At 43.7% G+C, this 21,279-nt stretch overlaps 1 protein-coding gene across 1 annotated transcript in view; it reads right to left on the bottom strand.

Moving 5' to 3' along the window:
* The window catches only part of PDZRN4 (PDZ domain containing ring finger 4), an 825,447-nt gene that overhangs the window by 468,413 nt on the left and 335,755 nt on the right, over positions 1–21,279 (bottom strand). The gene's annotated exons all lie outside the window — the stretch shown is intronic.

Below are 21,279 nucleotides of genomic sequence, written 5' to 3'. Positions count from 1 at the left end.
ACTGCCTTCTCCCTGCATTGATACCACTGTTGCCTGTTTCCCTGTTTCTCAAGCCTCATTCAAAATATTATCCTTGATGTTCTTGCATCCAAGCCTCACTCCAGAGTCTATCCAAACCTCAGTTTGATATCCAGTATCTTAGCCTTGCTCTGGTGCCTGCTGTGTTCCTCAGTGCCTTCCAAGCCTCATTCTGGGGCACCAGAGGTTCTGACATCATCAGTGAGGACCTTGATAAGGAATCTTGGGACTTTCATGCTTTGCCTTCGCAAGAGATCTTTTAGCCTTGTCTTCATGTCCCTGCTTTGTTCCAGTTCCTGCCTTGTTCCTGAAGCCAGGCCTAGCTTTGTTCCTGTGAGTTTTGCTCTTGAAGCCTTGTTCCTGTGGGCCTTGTTTCCTAACCTTGTTCCTGTAAGCCTTGTACCCTGCTCCAGTCAAGCTGTATTCCTGGTTCCTGCTCCAGTTAAGCTTTGTTCTGTAGAGATACTTAGATTGGCAGAAAATTACTTATGCAGTAATCACTCTGGACTTGTTTTGCTAGAAATATGACAGTACCTCGTATTTGGCCCTTAGGTTCCTGCCACGCTCATTCCCAATTAAAGGAATAATGCAAAAAATGGAAATATATTATTTATTATAGAAATAAAAATAACAATATTGCAAAATGCAAAGCAAGTTACAAAAATATATTTGTGCACTACAAACATCCATCCATACATACATACATAACATAGTAGGTGACGGCAGAAAAAGACCTGCACGGTCCATCCAGTCTGCCCAACAAGACAAAATCACATGTGCCACTTTTTGTGTATACCTTACCTTGATTTGTATCTGTCATTTTCAGGGCACAGACCGTAGAAGTCTGCCCAGCACTAGCCCCGCCTCCCAACCACCAACCCTTCTGATTAACAAGATATATTTTATTACTTTATTTATGACAGATTTACCCTACATTAGCCCAAGAGTGACTCAGATTCAATGTGGCTTATATAGCAAACAATTAAATGAATGATATATATGAAAAGTTACAATAACAGATTATAAAGTACAATAAATAATGCTATAACATTGGCTTTGCAAAACAAATATAACATATGTGGTGAATTAACCTGGATGCAATTGTTATTAAGGGTAGATGGATAGAGAAGAAGATTAAATCATAATTAAGTTTGTAAACAAAGAAGTGAAGATGAATAAATATGGATACAATTAGGGCTATATAGGATTAGGGAGGAAAGAAGAAGTGAAATTAATTGTATGAATGGATAATGTTGAAATAGAATTCTTTGTTTTATGAAAGACTAAATTGAAAAAATGAGTTTTCAGTAGGTTTCTGAAGGACAGGTAATCATCCGTGCATTTAATTGTTTTGAACATTGGCATTTAACCAGCTAAGTGCTGACTCCGTCCCAGAATGCCCACTGAAAATGCATGGCTAGTGCCATAAACAAGCGATTCAAATGGACAGGAGCTTCTCCTGGTCATTTAAATCATTGTGAATACTGGGCCCTGTGACAGAACAGTGTGTTTTAAGCCTGTAGAATTGCCTTTATTGATTCCTGAAGTGCATTTCTCTAGTTTGGCCAGCAGGTGGTGCATGTTATGTTTTAAGCTGTTTCGAAGAACTGATCTTCCCTTTCTTTAGTTAACACAGATAAAGGAAATACCTGTAGTGATGTAACCTGCTTTTTTTTTTTAATGCTATTGTTCTGGGCTCTGATTGGCCTGGAGTTTGAAATTACCCAGTAATACTGGCTTTTGCTTCAGTCTTATCCAGGAAGAAGAGAAAGAGAGAGACAGATCTCTTTGCTAAGGCCCTGTAAACAGTTACATTTGATAACTTGTGAGCAGCTATATGTCCTGATCTTCCCAGGCACTGTTTATACAGTATACAAATGTTTAGTTAGTTTTCCAATTGATCCATTTTTCAATTACATGCTACTGTTTGCTGATTGCACTTTTTCTGTCCACTGTCAATATTTTTATGAGAATAAACATAATTGTTTGCCCTGCTTGTCTAGACTGATAAAGAATCCTGGTGGTTTGTGTTGGGTCTGTGAGTGCTATCTGGGAATTGTGGGACCACTGGGAATCTAATCCCAGTAACCTAGAAATCAATGGGGATAATTTGAGAGCAGGAGACTCACCCAGAGGCAGTTGTGACCCAGTCGGCAGGAGGAGGATGATAGAGCCAAAAAACAATCCTTCAGAAAATGGAGAAGGGAACCGAATGAAGACAATAAGATAAAGCATAAGGAATGTCAAGCCAAATGCAAAAAGGAGATAAGGAGGGCTAAGAAGGACGTTGAAAAAAAGTTAGCGTTAGAAGCGAAAACACATAGGAAATTTTTTTTAGGCATATTAAAAGCAGAAAGCCGGCTAAAGAATCGGTAGGGCCGCTGGACGACGGTGGTGTTAAAGGGGCGATCAGGGAAGACAAAGCAGTAGCAAACAAATTAAAAATTCTTTGCTTTGGTCTTCACCGAGGAGGATTTGGGAGGGATACCGATGCCGGAAAAGGTATTTGAAGCGGATGAGTCAGAAAGACTAAATGATTTCTCTGTAAACTTGGAGGATGTAATGGAGCACTTCTGCAAACTAAAACGTAGTAAATCACCAGGACCGGATGGTATTCATCCCAGAGTATTAATAGAGCTGAAAAATGAACTTGTGGAGCTACTGTTAGTAATATGCAATTTATCCCTAAAATCAGGTGTGGTACCGGAAGATTGGAGGGTGGCCAATGTAACGCCGATTTTTAAAAAGGGTTCCAGAGGAGATCCGGGAAATTATAGACTGGTGAGTCTGATGCCGGTGCTGAGAAAAATGGTGGAGGCTATTATTAAGAATAAAATTACAGAGTACATACAAAAGCATGGGCTACTGAGACAAAGTCAGCACGGATTTAGTGAAGGGAAGTCTTGCCTCACAAATCTACTGCATTTTTTCGAGGGGGTGAACAAACATGTGGACAAAGGGGAGCCAGTCGATATTGTATATCTAGATTTTCAGAAGGCGTTTGACAAAGTGCCTCATGAAAGACTCCAAAGGAAACTGGAGAGTCATGGGATCGGAGGCAGTGTATTATTATTGGATTAACAGCTTGTTAAAAGATAGGAAGCAGAGAGTAGGGTTGAATGGTCATTATTCTCGATGGAGAAGGGTAGTTAGTGGGATCCCTCAGGGGTCTGTGCTGGGATCGCTGCTTTTTAACATATTTATAAATGACCTTGAGATGGGAGAAACTAGTGAGGTAATTAAATTCGCAGATGACACAAAGTTATCCATGGTCGTCTCGTCGCGGGAGGAGTGTGAAAGATTACAAGAGGACCTCGTGAGACTGGGGGATTGGGCGTCCAAATGGCAGATGAAGTTCAACGTTGACAAGTGCAAAACGATGCATGTGGGAAGGAGGAACCCGAATTACGGCTATGTCATGCAAGGTTCCGCTTTAGGAGTTACGGACCGAGAAAGGGATCTGGGAGTCATAGTGGATAGGACGTTGAAATCTTCCGCTTAATGTGCTGCGGCGGCTAAGAAGGCGAACAGAATGTTGAGTATTATTAGAAAAGGGATGGAAAACAAGCACGAGGATGTTATAATGCCGTTGTATTGCTCCATGGTGCGACCGCACCTGGAGTATTGTGTTCAGTTCTGGTCGCCTCATCTTAAAAAAGATATAAAGGAATTGGAGAAGGTGTAGAGAAGGGCGACGAAAATAATAAAAGGGATGGGACGACTACCTTATGAGGAGAGGTTAAGAAGGCTAGGACTCTTTAGCCTGGAGAAAAGGCGGCTGAGGGGTGATATGATAGAGGTCTACAAAATAATGAGTGGGGTAGAGCGGACAGATGTGAAGCGTTTGTTTATGCTTTCTAACAATAATAGAACCAGGGGACACAAGATGAAATTAGAATGTGGTAGGTTTAAAACAAAGTGGAGAAAGTTTTTCTTTACCCAGCGCGTGGTTAGACTCTGGAACTCATTGCCGGAGAAGGTAGTGACGGCAGCTGGCCTTGCTGAGTTTAAAAGGGGTCTGGACAGATTCCTGAAGGAAAAGTCCATTGATCGTTATTAAATTTTGGGGTTTTGCCAGGTTCTTGGGGCCTGGATTGGCCGCTGTCGGAGACGGAGTGCTGGGCTTGATGGACCTATGGTCTTTTCCCAGAGTGGCAGTGCTTATGTACTTATGTACAGCACAAGCGTCAGGTGCAGGCGGACCTGAACTGTGCTGGGGATAGTCCCTCTAAGTGGCCACGGGATAACCACAGGCAGGTGGCTAGGCATTTCATGACAGGCCCCATGTGTTTATTCAGCATATAAATGATCCCACCCAATTTATAGAATTATCCCCATTGGGCAGAAAATATTAAATTGAATTGTCTAACCCAATCTGCTTGACTTCATTTGAACTGTTTTCTGTGTCCAAAGAGTATCATCAAAAAAGGAAATTCAGTAGAAAGATGTGAGGGAAGCTCTTGTTCAATATGATTTTTTTTATCCAAGAACATATTAGAAGCTGTACAGGAGTTACCAGTGCTTTTTTTGTGCCGGTACGCGAAACAGGAAGTTGTAACAACGAAGGCGGGACTCGCAGAGGGTGAGGGAAGCTCCGACGCAGACGCCAGCCCAGACAGCCTCTTTCAATCGCTGCCGGCTGCATCGTTCGCATGTTCTGAGTCTTACAAAAAAAAACTAAGTGCAGGACTCGCCCGGAGTGTCGCGGGGGGGGGGGGGGAAGGATTGGGGAGAGAAAGATGGAAACCAACAGAGGGAAGGATTGGGGAGAGAGAGAAAGAGGGAAACCAACAGAGGGAAGGATTGGGGAGAGAGGGAAAGAGGGAAACCAACAGAGGGAAGGATTGGGGAGAGAGGGAAAGAGGGAAACCAACAGAGGGAAGGATTGGGGAGAGAGAGAAAGAGGGAAACCAACAGAGGGAAGGATTGGGGAGAGAGGGAAAGAGGGAAACCAACAGAGGGAAGGATTGGGGAGAGAGGGAAAGAGGGAAACCAACAGAGGGAAGGATTGGGGAGAGAGGGAAACCAACAGAGGGAAGGATTGGGGAGAGAGAGAAAGAGGGAAACCAACAGAGGGAAGGATTGGGGAGAGAGGGAAAGAGGGAAACCAACAGAGGGAAGGATTGGGGAGAGAGGGAAAGAGGGAAACCAACAGAGGGAAGGATTGGGGAGAGAGGGAAACCAACAGAGGGAAGGATTGGGGAGAGAGAGAAAGAGGGAAACCAACAGAGGGAAGGATTGGGGAGAGAGGGAAAGAGGGAAACCAACAGAGGGAAGGATTGGGGAGAGAGGGAAAGAGGGAAACCAACAGAGGGAAGGATTGGGGAGAGAGGGAAACCAACAGAGGGAAGGATTGGGGAGAGAGAGAAAGAGGGAAACCAACAGAGGGAAGGATTGGGGAGAGAGGGAAACCAACAGAGGGAAGGATTGGGGAGAGAGGGAAACCAACAGAGGGAAGGATTGGGGAGAGAGAGAAAGAGGGAAACCAACAGAGGGAAGGATTGGGGAGAGAGGGAAAGAGGGAAACCAACAGAGGGAAGGATTGGGGAGAGAGGGAAACCAACAGAGGGAAGGATTGGGGAGAGAGAGAAAGAGGGAAACCAACAGAGGGAAGGATTGGGGAGAGAGGGAAAGAGGGAAACCAACAGAGGGAAGGATTGGGGAGAGAGAGAAAGAGGGAAACCAACAGAGGGAAGGATTGGGAAAAGAGGGAAACCAACAGAGGGAAGGATTGGGGAGAGAGGGAAAGAGGGAAACCAACAGAGGGAAGGATTGGGGAGAGAGGGAAAGAGGGAAACCAACAGAGGGAAGGATTGGGGAGAGAGGGAAAGAGGGAAACCAACAGAGGGAAGGATTGGGGAGAGAGGGAAAGAGGGAAACCAACAGAGGGAAGGATTGGGGAGAGAGAGAAAGAGGGAAACCAACAGAGGGAAGGATTGGGGAGAGAGGGAAAGAGGGAAACCAACAGAGGGAAGGATTGGGGAGAGAGGGAAACCAACAGAGGGAAGGATTGGGGAGAGAGGGAAACCAACAGAGGGAAGGATTGGGGAGAGAGGGAAACCAACAGAGGGAAGGATTGGTAAAGAGGGAAACCAACAGAGGGAAGGATTGGGGAGAGAGGGAAAGAGGGAAACCAACAGAGGGAAGGATTGGGGAGAGAGGGAAACCAACAGAGGGAAGGATTGGGGAGAGAGGGAAACCAACAGAGGGAAGGATTGGAGAGAGAGGGAAACCAACAGAGGGAAGGATTGGGGAGAGAGAGGGAAACCAACAGAGGGAAGGATTGGGGAGAGAGGGGAAAAACAGATGGAAGGATTGGGGAGAGGGGAAAACAGATGGAAGGATGGGGAGAGAGGGGAAAAACAGATGGAAGGATGGGGAGAGAGAGGGAAAACACAGATGGAAGGATTGGGGAGAGAGGGAAAACAGATGGAAGGATGGGGAGAGAGAGGGGGGAAAACAGATGGAAGGATGGGGAGAGAGAGGGGGAAAAACAGATGGAAGGATGGGGAGAGAGAGAGAGGGAAAACGGAAGGATGGGGAGAGAAAGAGGGAAGACGCTGGATGGAAGAATGCAGAAAGAAATAGGGGAGACACTGGAAGGATGGGGAGAGAAAGCAGAGCTGCTGGATGGAAAAGGGGAATAGAAAAAGACTGGAGAATAAGAGGAAGGGGCATGGGGAGAACAAGGGTGAGGAAAAGATGAAAAGCCACAGGTAGATGAAGGAAATTAAAGAATGGATAGTAAGAATGAATTAAATCTGGACAGAGAGAGAGCCTGAAAAATATTGAAGAAAGCAAAGAAAAAGGAGACAAAAATGACAAATGGCACAGAAGAGTTAAGCGAAAACAAAGGAAAGCAGAATCACAGACTGGGACTAATATGGAAAGAAAAACAGTCACCAGACAACAAAGGTAGAAAAAAATCATTTTATTTTCATTTTAGTGTTTGTAATATGTCCAATTTGAGAATTTACATTGGCTGTCTTATTTTGAACTGGGTATACTGGAGCTGTAAGAGCTTACAGAGATTATTTATCATGAAAAAAAATCACGTTATTTTTTTCTCCTATAGTACTATAATATTTTCAATGATGTCTGTTTATATGCGCCATGGCTGGTATAGGGGGTATGGTTAATGTGGGTGTGGCTATCATAAGGGTGGAGCCATATGTGGTGACCCCGCCCATAATGAGTACCGGCACCTTTTTTTCTACAAAAAAAGCACTGGGAGTTACAATGCTGCAAATAGGTTTCTTTCTCTTTCAAGTCTATTTTTCCCACCTACCATGCTTTTGTGGAATGGCACAATAAAATGCAGCTTAGCTTTATATTTTTTTTTGAAGGATAGGATCAAACATTTATACATCTCATTTAAGACTTCAAGAACAGTCTACAAAGCAAGATATGCTATAGTTTATTATATGAATACAAGACAAATTCATAACATTTAATAGTTTGATTTTCATATAATAAGGTGTACCATACGATTTCAAGGTTTAAGGATGCTCAACAGTTGACAATGAATTTAAAAATGTAGTAAAAACAGTGTTTTATTTCTGCAAGATATTTCTATTCAACAATTTCCATGTGGCATAATGAAATATGGAACCTCTTTTAACCCTGAGAGTGGTAAAATCCCGTGATTCATTCTGCCTTTAAAGTTAGCATACATCAGAAAGGCGGGGTATATCAGAGGGTTCTTTGCAGGCTGAAAGAAGTTCCCACACCAGGCCCTGCCATTTGTATTCCTGTTTTAGACTATACAGTGTTACCACTTTTGCATATTATATCTTCTTTCTTAAGGTAAAGAACAGGAGGAGCTACTGCTGGGCTGGACCATGTGGGGACTGGGAGTTCGGTCTCTGGAGTTCAAGGGGGAAAGAAGAGAGGATTGCATGGGGGAGGGAGAAGATGGATGACATCAGGGACAGGAGGAGGGGAGATGTTGGATTGCATGGGGAAGGAAAGAGAAAGGAGGATACTGAACAGAGGGAGGGGTAGGGAACAGAGGGGGAGATGCTGGACATGGGTGGACAAAGATGCTGGACCTCCTGGCAAGGAAGGAGAGGGATACAGATGGGTCTGGGACCAACTGGGCAGTGAGGGCTAGGGAGACAGTTGGGTGTGGGATGCTGGACATGGGGTGAGAAGACTAAAGAGACAAAAGGGGGATGCTGGTCATGGGGATAGAGGATTAGACAGTCAGATATTATATAGTATGTAAGTGAAGAATGAATGGAAGAAACAATGACAATAAAATCAGTGGTATTATCTTAGGGTGGAGCTGGGGGCAGAGTCTGGGGTACAGCAGGTTTGGGGTTGTGGGTAGAGCTTAGGCTCCCCAAACAAAAAGGTGTTCTGCTGCTCCTGATATGACCTTTATTTATCAGGCCCTTAATTTACAATTAGCCTCATTCTGTGAATAATGTGTCTGTTCGGCAGTTAACAGTTAACCTACTCCTCACCTTGAACTACTACTGAAAAAGGTGAGACCTAATCTAAATAAACAAATATAGAATACTGTAAGGCAGGGTTATCTAACCTCGGTCCTCAAGGGCTACAATCCAGTCAGGTTTTCAGGATTTCCATAAAGAATATGAATGTGATCTGTGTGCATGCACTGCCTCCATTGTATGCAAATAGATCTCATATATATTCATTGGAGCAATCCTGAAAACCCCTGCTGTAAGGTATGCATGTATCTGCAGCAGTTAGGTGTTTACACTTACACCAGCTCTATGGCTAAATGTTAAGCACACATATACCTAGATATGCTATAAAGGAAAATAGGCATTTGCATTCCTTTTACCAGGCACCCTCTTGTAAAATTAATAATATGATATAATATGGTACTTATAGACTACCAATTACCAGTAAACTAGTTCAAAGCTGGTTATAAGCAACAAAAAAGAAAATATACTAGTTATACATATGATTTATGAAAAAGATAGGTTTTCAAACCATTATGAAAAGACAGATAAGTTGGTATTGTTCTACGATTAATAGATAACACCAAAATTGAACAGCCTGATCTACAAAAATTGATTGCAAAGAGCTTTTATATTTAATTCCATGGAATGATGTAAAATAAAGAAGCCGAGAATCCTCTGCCCTAGAGGTGGTAGGTGATAATGGAAGAGAATATTGACTTACTAGATAATCAGGGCAAGGGCCTTCAAAATTCTTATAAACCCAACAAGCCAACTTAAAGGAAACTTGGGCTTTTATAGAAAGCCAATGCAGCCCTATCAGACACGGCGTGGCATGGTCAAACCGCCTCTTGCTAAATATCAGTGACCTAAAGATCTGTGACCTAGCAGTAGAGGAAGCAAATAAAAGGCTATATAGGCCATTACAGTCATCTAAATAGGTTGAAATTATAGATTGAACCAAAATAGCAAAATGTGTAATCCTAGATGCATAACAAACCTATGATGCCTATTTACTACATGTGAATATCTTTCATACTTTCCAATAGAATAAACACTACTCAAGTAGGTTTAGCATTTGTCTGAAGGTATTTGTTCAAGGAATGTGTTTCTTTTAAAGCAAATTTCAATATTATTTATGTAATACTGATTTGGATGCTACTTTTCATTGTCTCCTGTTTCTGCTCTGCCAAATCTAGTAATACATCCATTTTATTTCCAGACTCTTAACAAAAGGAGCAGGTTACCTCCCAAAAAGGAAACATTATGGTTTATCCCATTAAACAAGGTAAAACTGTAGTTCTCATAAAAATAGGTCATCCAATTACAAGGTAAAAATGTCTTTTGTTCATTGTCCAGTACACAATATATTTACAGGGACATTACCAGAAACCTCTCAGCTGTATCAGATCTGAACCTTATATTTAGATGCAGTCATATATTACTGCTGATAATGTGATGTCAGTGAATAGATTGGAATTTTTCACTGTCCTTTATCAAGATAAATTGTTCTGTCAATAGCAAATGGCTGCCACGTATTAACACTCTGCACACTATATGACTTTTCATTCCAAGTAAAAATTATATTTAATGCTTTTGCACAAAATCTATGGCCGTGACTACCCCTATTACCTATTTAACTACCTTTTAAAAGGAGGATTTATTTCTGCAAATTAGGACCTGGGTAACAAGATGGCATCATGCATCATAAACTTTAAGTCAATACAAGGCAAGACACTTGCAGTTAGAAGGAGAAAATATCCCACTTTCATCTCTTGGTCATCCAATAGTATCATCAAACTGGTGGAAGCAGCTGCTGGAAGCAGAACTTTATCGTGGCCTCCTTTCATTCACACTGTCATGGTGTCCCACAGTAGCAATTTGTTCATTGGCCTATTACTTTCAATAGGTATTCTAGTAATTGGCTATTTCACACTTGTAAGGCTTGAACTGGCAGAGTGCAAAGGGCAGGCAACCAGCCTGTCGGGGTCCAGCAAGCTGGTCATTCATCAATTATCATCAGTTTTTATAACTGCAAGTGAATCCCTTGGAAACCATGTTTACTCGGATCAGGGGAAAAAAAACTGTTAAAATCATCTGAAGAGCAAGAAGGTTGCCGTGCTGTGACTAGCAAGTTTGTGAGCTGGCACGTTAGGTTGATTCACATGTTCATTCTCAGGAGGATTCCAGCTTCTGCTGATTTTGGTGGCACCTGCTGTCCTTCACACATCATCTTTTCCCGTGCCAAGAAATAAATATTCAAATCAAATAAAAATAGCTTGTTTCATAATGACTGATGAACAGAGGCTGAAGTAAAATAATAAATCAGGTAAATATACGTCCCTGTCAAAATAATTTGCTATTTGGTAGATTTTATAGCAAGAAGTATGTGATTTGTGTTATAAAATGTTCAATTTTTATAACTGTTAGTATTTAAGGGTCTAACAAAAATAATAAGAATATAAATACAGCTAGATATAATTGATATGACTGCATGTGGCTGACCAGCTTTTCATCATTACTAACCCATTTCATATATGGATCCAATAGTCTATCATAACATTGCTGGAACATTAGGAATGGGTGAATGTCATCCAACTTCCCTCGAATAAAAGCTAAGAGTCTCAAAATTACTCTGATAAGCAGAGCCAGATATTTTTGGCTAGATTTACTTGTCTAGTGGTTTACATTTATGCAAATATTCACAAATTCAACATTTTGCATAATTCAATGGTGAAAGGAATCTCTGAACGTAACACATGAGCCTGTGAATAGTCAGAGGTGAACAGGGTCATGAACAGTAGGAATCAGTATGGAGATTCAGGTTGACCTGTAAGTGGTTCATAAGCATGAGCGTTGACCTGCAGCCTTTTCCTGCTCAATTCTGATTACCCAAACATTAGATGAAGACTATAATTGGTTCAGACTGGTTCACCCATCCCTAAATTAGATTTGTCATTTGGTGAATCCTTACTGTGATATTGATAACGAAGCCTGTTTGGTAAGGCATGTAAAAATAGCACATTAACATATTCTGTTAATGCAAATGAATCCCCTTGGAATTTGCTAAAATGTTTAGTAAATCCTGAGGTGACACTGGGACCTTGCATTGCCAAGGTGGGAAAATACAACCATTGCTGGTTACAGGACAAAGAGACCTTGAGTTAGCCTTTGCCAATTGAAATGATGCTCCTCTCTTTGAATGTTTTTTTTTTTTTTGCTTTCACGCATTCATTTTAATAAAACATATTTAATGCACATTAAAATGTTAACATGAACTAATTAATTTAACGTGCATTAAATTTGTAGGTTGGTATGCATTAAATCAAACTACTAAACCCTAACTTTTTAAGGAGCACTGTGAGTGAGTCTATAGGACACTACGGCTTCCCTTTAAAAGTGCTCCTTCAAGGGCTTTTTTTGAGGGGGTACTGAGTACCGTCACCTTTTCTGTTGTCTGTTAAAATTGACCCATGGACCCCAAGTTTTAATGAAAGAGCTGAGGCTCTACACACCAATTCTGCCTTGTCATACATTCTGTGACCAGTTGCAGGGGGCTTGGCTATTGTGGAATGGGTCTCTCAGTGATTACCCCACCCCTCTAGAGTGGCCTAGCATTTGAGTACATGCACCTTTTTTACTAGGAAATATGCACTGGCTCCTTCACAGTTGCAGAACCACCAAGGGGGTGGAGGTGACACAGGTGACACAAGAGATGCAGATCTATGAGGGCATGGCCCGGGAAGTATAAAAATTCAAGGTACAGCTAGGTTGAGGAGGCTCAAAGGGGAGAATCAGAGCTCTACCGCCTATGCCTCCACCACCTACATGTGACTTCCAGACACTTACAGATGCTACATCCAAGTAGGCCTTGCAGAACTGTGTGTGAAAACTCAACCAGCAGCTGGCTGATGACTGGTATCTGACAAGTGACAGAAATATATTTCTGGGTCCCAGACCCAAGACAAGCTAAATATACTGTTTTAATGAGAGACAACCACGGCCCTGCTGAAGCAGGCCACCCAGGAGAACATGTCTTGAGTTTAAGAACTGGCTGTTTGTGTTTATGTTCTTTCTGTAAGGTGAACAGTATTCTCCCCAATCCCCTGCACATTAACAAATTAGTTTATGTTCACCTTTAACCCGCTGTGTGACTCTGTTTATCAGGGCTACAGGCCTGCCCTTGCCATGTTTGCACAAGCACTAACAAACTGAATGAGCACTAATGGATGCACATCCCTAGGATTTATTTTTGAGGCTATCAGGTTAAGAAAAAATAGGGGTTTATTGGTATATTCATTTTGCAAAAAAAAAAAAAATGCATTTTTAGGTGAATTCCATTCAATGACCCAAACTCAATTTTACAGTGCCAACCTCTTCTCCAAGTGCCAGCCTCAAAATCAGGAACAGCATCAGCCCCCCTATTCCTATTCTACTACTACTACTACTATTTAGCATTTTCATAGCGCTACAAAGCATACGCAGCGCTGCACAAACATAGAAGAAAGACAGTCCCTGCTCAAAGAGCTTACAATCTAATACCAGCAACAGTCCCCCTTCTCCAAACTCGAGCAACAGCATCAGCATCCCCTTCTCCCAATCCCTGCATCAATCCAGCTCCCAGCTCTTGCATCAGTCCCCCTTCTCCAAGTCCCAGTTCATCATTAGTTCCCCTTTTCCAAGCCTCAGCAACAGCATCAACCCCACTTCTCCAATTTCCCTTCTTTCAGCTCTAGCCCCAGCATCAACATTAGCATCAGCCTCCCTTTGTTTCTGCTCTAGACCCTTACCTAGGCACAGAAGAGTGGATGCTTCTGTCTTTACTGTTGTGGCTCTGTGCTCCTTTTCTGACTCTGCAAGAAGATTTAAAATATAGGAAAGCTGCTAGAGGTCAATCTTCTATATAAGGGCAAAGGAAACTATAACTTACGGCCACCATTTTAAGGCAGGCAGCTACTAGGGGCAGAAGCGAGTGGGGATCGCTCCTGCCCGGAAGGCTCTGAGCAGGGTACCTGGTCTTAGGGGCCATCTCAGAAGTGCCTATTTCAAGGACGGGGCCTGGTCCCATGAGGACGGTGGTCTCAGGGGGTCATTTCTGGGCAGACCATCTCAGTGATGGGTTGCAATCAGTGGGTGGAAGGGATCGGAAGTAAGAGGATCGAATGCAACATTGGTTGCTACCTGAAAGCTATGCAGGTGCCGTTTGATGTTCAGTGCCAGCACCTGCATAGCTACACGACGAAAGTTTAGACTACTTTTTATGTGTTCCTAATTGGTCGCATAGATTTATGGGTGCCAGAACTGAATATCTCCAGCACCCATATACCCCCGGATTCTATATAGCACGAATACCGTTGTGAGCACAAACCCAGTCATATTCTGGATTTGTGCACACAACTTAATTAGTCAACAAGCCAATCAGTGCCGATAATTGCTAAATAACATGCAATTATTGACACTAATTGGCATTAATTAGAATTTACATGCACAACTGTCTAAGCATATCCTGTCAAGTGATGCACGTAAATTTTAATGCACATAGCTGAAAAGAGGGCATGGCCATGGGAGAGGAATACAACCTATTCATACCTAATTTAGGCATCAGTACTTACACCGAGTTTTATTTGGCCTAAATGCCCACGACTAAATTTAGCAATGTGGACAGCCACTCAGCGTATTCTATAAACTGCGCCGAAATTTAGGCATATTCTATACAATACACCTAAATTCAGGTGTACTTTATAGAATATGCCTTGGTGTATTTTTTTTTTTTGGCGTGGATTTTTTTAGGTGTGATATATAGAATCTAGCTCATAGCTCCCAACTCCTCCCTGACTCTACCTCTGGAACACTCTTCTCCTGCCTATTTTTGAAATGACAGGTTACAGCCAATATTCAGCAGCACTGCCCGATTAAGCGCTGTCAAATATTGGTGGCCAGCAAACTGAGCACAATTTAAATGTCCAGGGTTCTCTCCTGCCTGCTTGTCACTTTGAATAGCCAGTAATGAAAACCACTGAAAAACAAGTACCATGAGCTCAGTTGAGTACTAGTTGGGTTGGGAGTTGGGGGCAGACTCAAAGAATGGGGTGGGAAAACGAATGCTTGGAGTGCCTTATATTGGGGGGGAGGGGCTTACCTTGGGGGAGGGGTACTGGGTTGGGAGCTTTTCATGAGAGGTTTATGGATCAGGGAGGCTTGATCAAAGGTACTTGAGAGGGAGGACTTTTGTTCAGTGGGGGACAAGTTGCACATCCATGCTTGTGTGATAAGTGTGTGCCTTGTGTGGTAAATGCAGAGCAGATGCTGGGCACCCACCTCCTTATCGCATGGATTTTTACACTTAAAGGGAAGAATTCTATAGAAGGTACTCAAAAATGTGCATGAAAAAATTCAGCACTAACTTCTATTCTATAAAGGGTACACACGCCTTAGTAAAAGACACCCTTAACTGGCTATGTTTCAGCCAGCTCCCTATACAAGGAAATTCAATGCCAGAGTCCGGACATGGCCCGGCATTGAATTTCTAGGTTTAACACCAGCAGCAGTCACTAAAACTCTGATCGCCACCGGTTAAATATTGGGCCCAACATGAATTTCAGTCTTAGATGCTGATGCAGTAGTGCCCTATATTAGACCGTAATGAGTCAACAACAAAAGATTTTCTCATATAAACTGATGCTATAAAGGCATCATCATGTCATGGACAAAGCACATAGTTCCTTTATTGTCCACAATACACTATTAAACTGTACTCTGTTTTCCAACTATCTATTTTCTTTATCCCACAACACTTGTCTGTTCCTTTCAAAGGCTCATTTGATCTGTTGGACACTTAAATGACAAGAAGATACATCACCTTGCAAGTGCCTGGAGCACAGTGAACAAATAATATGACAAAAAAATTAACTTTGTCGATCGCATACACAGGTAAAATCCCAACCAGAGATACATGTAACGAGCAAAATGATTTAAAACCCTGTTCAAAATGGTCAAAAATCAATTCCGAATTTTCAGAGGACACAAGTGTGGCTCTCTTCATAAATCTACTTCCCGAGGGCCTAAGAGTTATGTACTCACTAGTTGAATATATGAAGTAACACCGAAGCATATCTAATTGTAATACATCACAAGATAATCTATCAAGCCCCAAGCGTTCAGGCCGTGTCACCCTTCTTCATCCATTATGTATGTAAACCTTCAATGCCAAGGAATCAGTATGAAGTATTACATGGCATTTACTACTACTACTACTTATCATTTCTATAGCGCTACTAGACGTACGCAGCGCTGTACACTTGAACATGAAGAGACAATCCCTGCTCGACAGAGTTTACAATCTAATTAGGACAGACAAACAGGACAAACAAGAGATAAGGGAATATTAAGCTGTGGTTTTGCTACCTGGTATACACTCAGGGGTCCTTTTACTAAGCTGCGGTAAAAAGTGGCCTACGGTAGTGTGGACAAGTGAAATGAGTGCGTAGTGGGCCATTTTTTTTACTGCGGATGGGAAAAAGGCTTTTTTATGGGGGGGGGGGGGGGGGGGGGGCAGTAAATGGCCATGCGCTCAAATTAACAGTAGTACACAGCTATTTATTGCCTGAGCCCTTACCGCCATCCATTGACCTAGCAGTAAGGGCTCACATGCTACTAGTGCAGTAATCATGCAGGGCACACTAATGTGGCCGCACTGCTGATTATCGCTGGGAACACCCCCCCCCCCCCCCCAAAGGTAGAAAATAGAAAATTATTTTCTACTGTGGGAAACAGCACATGCCAACCTCGGAATTACCACTGGGCACCCGTGCTATCCTGGCAGTAGTGCTGACTTGGCACGCGCTACCAGCGCGTTAACCCTACCATTACTTGGTAAAAGGGCCTGAACGAGAATTTTGCTACACAAGATTTACGATATGGCAAAAATATGTTGAAAAGTCATATTAGAACTTTAAAAAAAATGTTGAGGTCAGAGCTGTAGCTTTCACGTACTTCAGGACTACAATATTGAAAGAGTTACCCAAAAATAGCATTCATTTCGTGCTATCAACCCTTGCTTCATCTTCATCTAAGAGTGCAGTCAGACTGTCATGACCCATACTTCTTTATAATATGCCATTAGCAGAAATACTTATCTAAATGTTGAGCTCTATGACTTTAGCAGCATCTGCTGCTGTAATATGGTAGCTAAGTATTGGGCCAATGCAATACATTTTTACATTCCAAACTCGACAAAGTAGGATGAAGGGCAAGCAGTTGGAAATATTTACATATATTCCTAATCCAAAAAGTCTCGCTTCACCAGCTGCTGCTGCAAGGCAATCTTGTCCTATTGGCCTGTTCTGTTAGCACAGCCCTGTTCCACATCCTGCTGAGAGTAATTTAAAAAAAAAAAAATCTAATTTGCCTTTTTCGGGGAGGGAGGGGGGGGGGGGAAACTGGGGGTGGAGAGACACCTCTAGAGGAAAAGACATTTTAAATTGAGATCACAAATTGTAAAATATTTAATCAATGTGTTATTTGAAAGTCAGTGCATTTATAGTACACTCTTAAATAATGGAAAGAAAAGTAGATACATTTGACAGAATTTTAGCTATTCAGCCAGGATCTTTGCCTTGGTCAGGAGGGGGTGATAACAGCAAGAATCTGGCTGCTTCAGGCATGTAATAGGAGCAAATTAAGGGCCCTGTAAATTAGGTAGCTATATGCCTCCCACAGTCCAATTACAAACTTTATTATTTGTCAATAAAGAAGAAAGTATGACTGCCCTCCAGACAATGCAGCTGTTACCATATGGCTTCTTACGATTTTTGTTCTTCATGCTGACTTTACAGTGAGAACTTTACTGATGATATAATTAGAAATGTAACAGGTGCCCTGAACACTGTCCCTATAGTCAGGTTCCGTCTTATAATAAATTCTATGCTCCTGGTACTTTTGTTCCTTGAATATATGATGAATTAGCATTGCATCGAGAGCTCCAGCTACATGCATCTACTATTTTAATTTCAAGCAGTTCTATGGTCCCCCTTAAAGCTGATAGAGTGATTCACCCTGGATTCTGTATAAGTCAACCAAATTTGGGTATACAAGTTACATAGGTAATGTGATGTTAATAATTAAGGGGTCTTACGTTTCCGGGATGTCTCCAATCTCATATCTATTCCCCTCCTCCCCCCCTCTTCCCTCCCCTTCTCATGTGCACTGTGGAATGCCCACTCGGTCTGCAACAAACTTCCCTTCACCCACGATCTCTTCATCTCTCATTCCCTTCACCTGCTTGCCCTAACTGAAACCTGGCTCTCCCCTGACGACTCTGCCTCAGTTGCGGCTCTATGCCATGGAGGCTATCTCTTCTCCCATACTCCCCGCCTAGTTGGCCGTGGAGGAGGCGTCGGGTTACTACTCTCGCCCTCCTGTAGCTTCCAACCCCTCCTCCTACCACAGTCTCACTGCTTCTCATCCTTTGAAGTCCACTCCATCCGTCTATTCTACCCGTTGCCACTCAGAGTGGCAGTCATTTACCGCCCCCCTGATAAATCCCTCCCTTCCTTCCTCACCGACTTCGATGCCTGGCTTTCTGTTTTTCTTGAACCCTCATCTCCATCCCTCATTCTCGGAGACTTCAACATACACGTTGATGACCTGTCCAACTCTCACGCTTCTCAGTTCCTCACTCTAACATCATCCTTCAACCTCCAGCTTTGTTCCACCACCCCTACTCACCGTGATGGCCATTGCCTTGACCTCGTCCTCTCCTCTTCCGGCTCACCCTCCAATTTCCACACCTCAGCTCTTCCTGTCTCTGATCATCACCTGATCACCTTCACACTTCTTCACCCTCCCCCTCAGCCCCGCCCAACATTAACCACTACTTCCAGGAATCTCCAGATTATTGACCCTCCCACCTTATCATCTAGTATTTCTAATCTCCTCCCCTCCATCATGTCCTCCGAGTCTGTTGACGAGGCTGTCTCCGCTTACAATGCCACTCTCTCCTCTGCTCTGGACACCCTTGCACCATCCACCTCCCGTCCCACAAGGCGTACTAATCCCCAGCCCTGGCTGACCCCTTGCATCCGTTACCTTCGCTCCTGCGCCCGATCTGCTGAACGCCTCTGGAGGAAATCTCGCACCCATTCAGATTTCCTTCACTACAAATTCATGCTATCCTCCTTCCAGTCCTCACTATTCCTTGCCAAACAGGACTATTACACCCAACTGACTAATTCTCTCAGCTCTAACCCTCGTCGTCTCTTCGCCACCCTTAACTCCCTCCTCAAAGTGCCCTCCGCTCCCACCCCCCCGTCACTCTCTCCTCAATCACTGGCTGACTACTTCCGCGACAAGGTGCAAAAGATCAACCTTGAGTTCACTACCAAGCCACCTCCTCCTCTTCACCCTTCAACCCTCTCCCTCAACCAACCAACCCAGACCTCTTTCTCCTCCTTTCCTGATATCTCCGAGGAGGAAACCGCCCGCCTTCTTTCCTCCTCAAAATGCACCACTTGTTCCTCTGATCCCATCCCCACCAACTTACTTAACACCATCTCTCCTACTATCACCCCCTCCATCTGTCATATCCTCAACCTCTCTCTCTCCACTGCAACTGTCCCCGACACCTTCAAGCATGCTGTAGTCACGCCACTCCTCAAAAAACCATCACTAGACCCTACCTGTCCCTCCAACTACCGCCCCATCTCCCTCCTACCCTTCCTCTCCAAGACACTTGAGCGCGCAGTCCACAGCCGCTGCCTTGATTTTCTCTCCTCTCATGCCATCCTTGATCCGCTTCAATCCGGTTTTCGCCCTCTTCACTCGACAGAAACAGCACTTTCTAAAGTCTGTAATGACCTGTTCCTTGCCAAATCCAGAGGCCACTACTCCATCCTCATCCTCCTGGATCTATCCGCTGCTTTTGACACTGTCAATCATGACTTACTTCTTGCCACACTGTCCTCATTTGGGTTCCAGGGCTCTGTCCTCTCCTGGTTCTCCTCCTATCTCTCCCACCGCACCTTCAAAGTTCACTCTCATGGATCTTCCTCCACCCCCATCCCCTTATCTGTTGGTGTTCCCCAGGGATCGGTCCTTGGACCCCTTCTCTTCTCAATCTACACCTCTTCCCTGGGCTCCCTGATCTCATCTCATGGTTTCCAGTATCATCTCTATGCTGATGACACCCAACTGTATCTCTCCACACCAGACATCACCGCGGAGACCCAGGCAAAGGTATCGGCCTGCTTATCCGACATTGCTGCCTGGATGTCCAACCGCCACCTGAAACTGAACATGTCCAAGACCGAGCTTATCGTCTTTCCACCAAAACCCACTTCTCCTCTTCCTCCACTTTCTATCTCAGTTGATAACACCCTCATCCTCCCCGTCTCATCTGCCCGCAACCTCGGAGTCATCTTTGACTCCTCTCTTTCCTTCTCTGCGCATATCCAGCAGATAGCCAAGACCTGTCGCTTCTTCCTCTTTAACATCAGCAAAATTCGCCCTTTCCTCTCTGAACACACCACCCGAACTCTCGTCCACGCTCTCATTACCTCTCGCCTGGACTACTGCAACTTACTCCTCACCGGCCTCCCACTTAGCCATCTATCCCCCCTTCAGTCTGTTCAGAACTCTGCTGCACGTCTCATATTCCGCCAGAACCGATATACTCATATCACCCCTCTCCTCAGGTCACTTCACTGGCTTCCGATCAGATACCGCATTCAATTCAAGCTTCTCCTTCTTACCTACAAATGCACTCAGTCTGCTGCCCCTCACTACCTCTCTACCCTCATCTCCCCTTACGTTCCCGCCCGTAACCTCCGTTCACAGGATAAATCCCTCCTCTCAGTACCCTTCTCCACCACCGCCAACTCCAGGCTCCGCTCATTCTGCCTCGCCTCACCCTATGCTTGGAACAACCTTCCTGAACCCTTACGCCAAGCCCCCTCCCTGCCCATCTTCAAGTCTTTGCTTAAAGCCCACCTCTTCAATGCTGCGTTCGGCACCTAACCCTTACCGTTCAGTGAATCCAGACTGCCCCAATTTGACTGCCCCGATCGGACCGACCGTTCACTTGTCTATTAGATTGTAAGCTCTTTGAGCAGGGACTGTCTCTCTTTGTTAAATTGTACAGCGCTGCGTAACCCTAGTAGCGCTCTAGAAATGTTAAGTAGTAGTAGTAGTAATTACTAAGGTGCGCTGAAAAATGGGCTGTGCTGGTGTAGGCGCATGTTTTAGACGCACACAGATCCATTTTTCAGCATGCCTGTAAAAATGGCCTTTATAAATTTTTGCCGAAAATGGACGTGTGGCAAAATAGAAATTGGCGCGCGTCCATTCTAGGTCTGAGACATTACTGCCACCCACTGACTTAGCGGTAAGGTCCCACGCTTTAATCATGATGTAATCATCTACGAACACAGAATGACGATTACCGCCCAGTTTCTGCTGCACGCCGGAAAATAAAAATTATTTTCCGGCGCATGTAAAAAAAATGAAATTACTGCCCAGGCCACACGGTAGCCAGGCTGTAACTCTGAATTGACGCGCATTGGGTGTGCGTAGGCACCTATGCACACCCAGTAAACGGGCCCCTAAATATTCTTTGGCACTAATTTATTTTAAGATTTTACTCACACCTTTTCAGTAGTAGCTCAAGGTGAGTTACATTCAGGTACAGTGGATATTTTCCTGTTCCTAGAGAACGCGCAATCTAAGGCTGTACCTGAGACAATGGAGGGTTAAGTGACTTGTCCAAGATCACAAGGAGCAACAGTAGGATTTGAACCCAATACTTCTGGATGTCAAGACTGGTACTCACACCACC

This window comes from Microcaecilia unicolor, chromosome 10, assembly GCF_901765095.1.
Source record: "Microcaecilia unicolor chromosome 10, aMicUni1.1, whole genome shotgun sequence".
NCBI classification, from domain to species: domain Eukaryota; kingdom Metazoa; phylum Chordata; class Amphibia; order Gymnophiona; family Siphonopidae; genus Microcaecilia; species Microcaecilia unicolor.
Note: the sequence above shows the minus strand (reverse complement) of the source record. Positions and strands in the feature narration are given on the sequence as shown.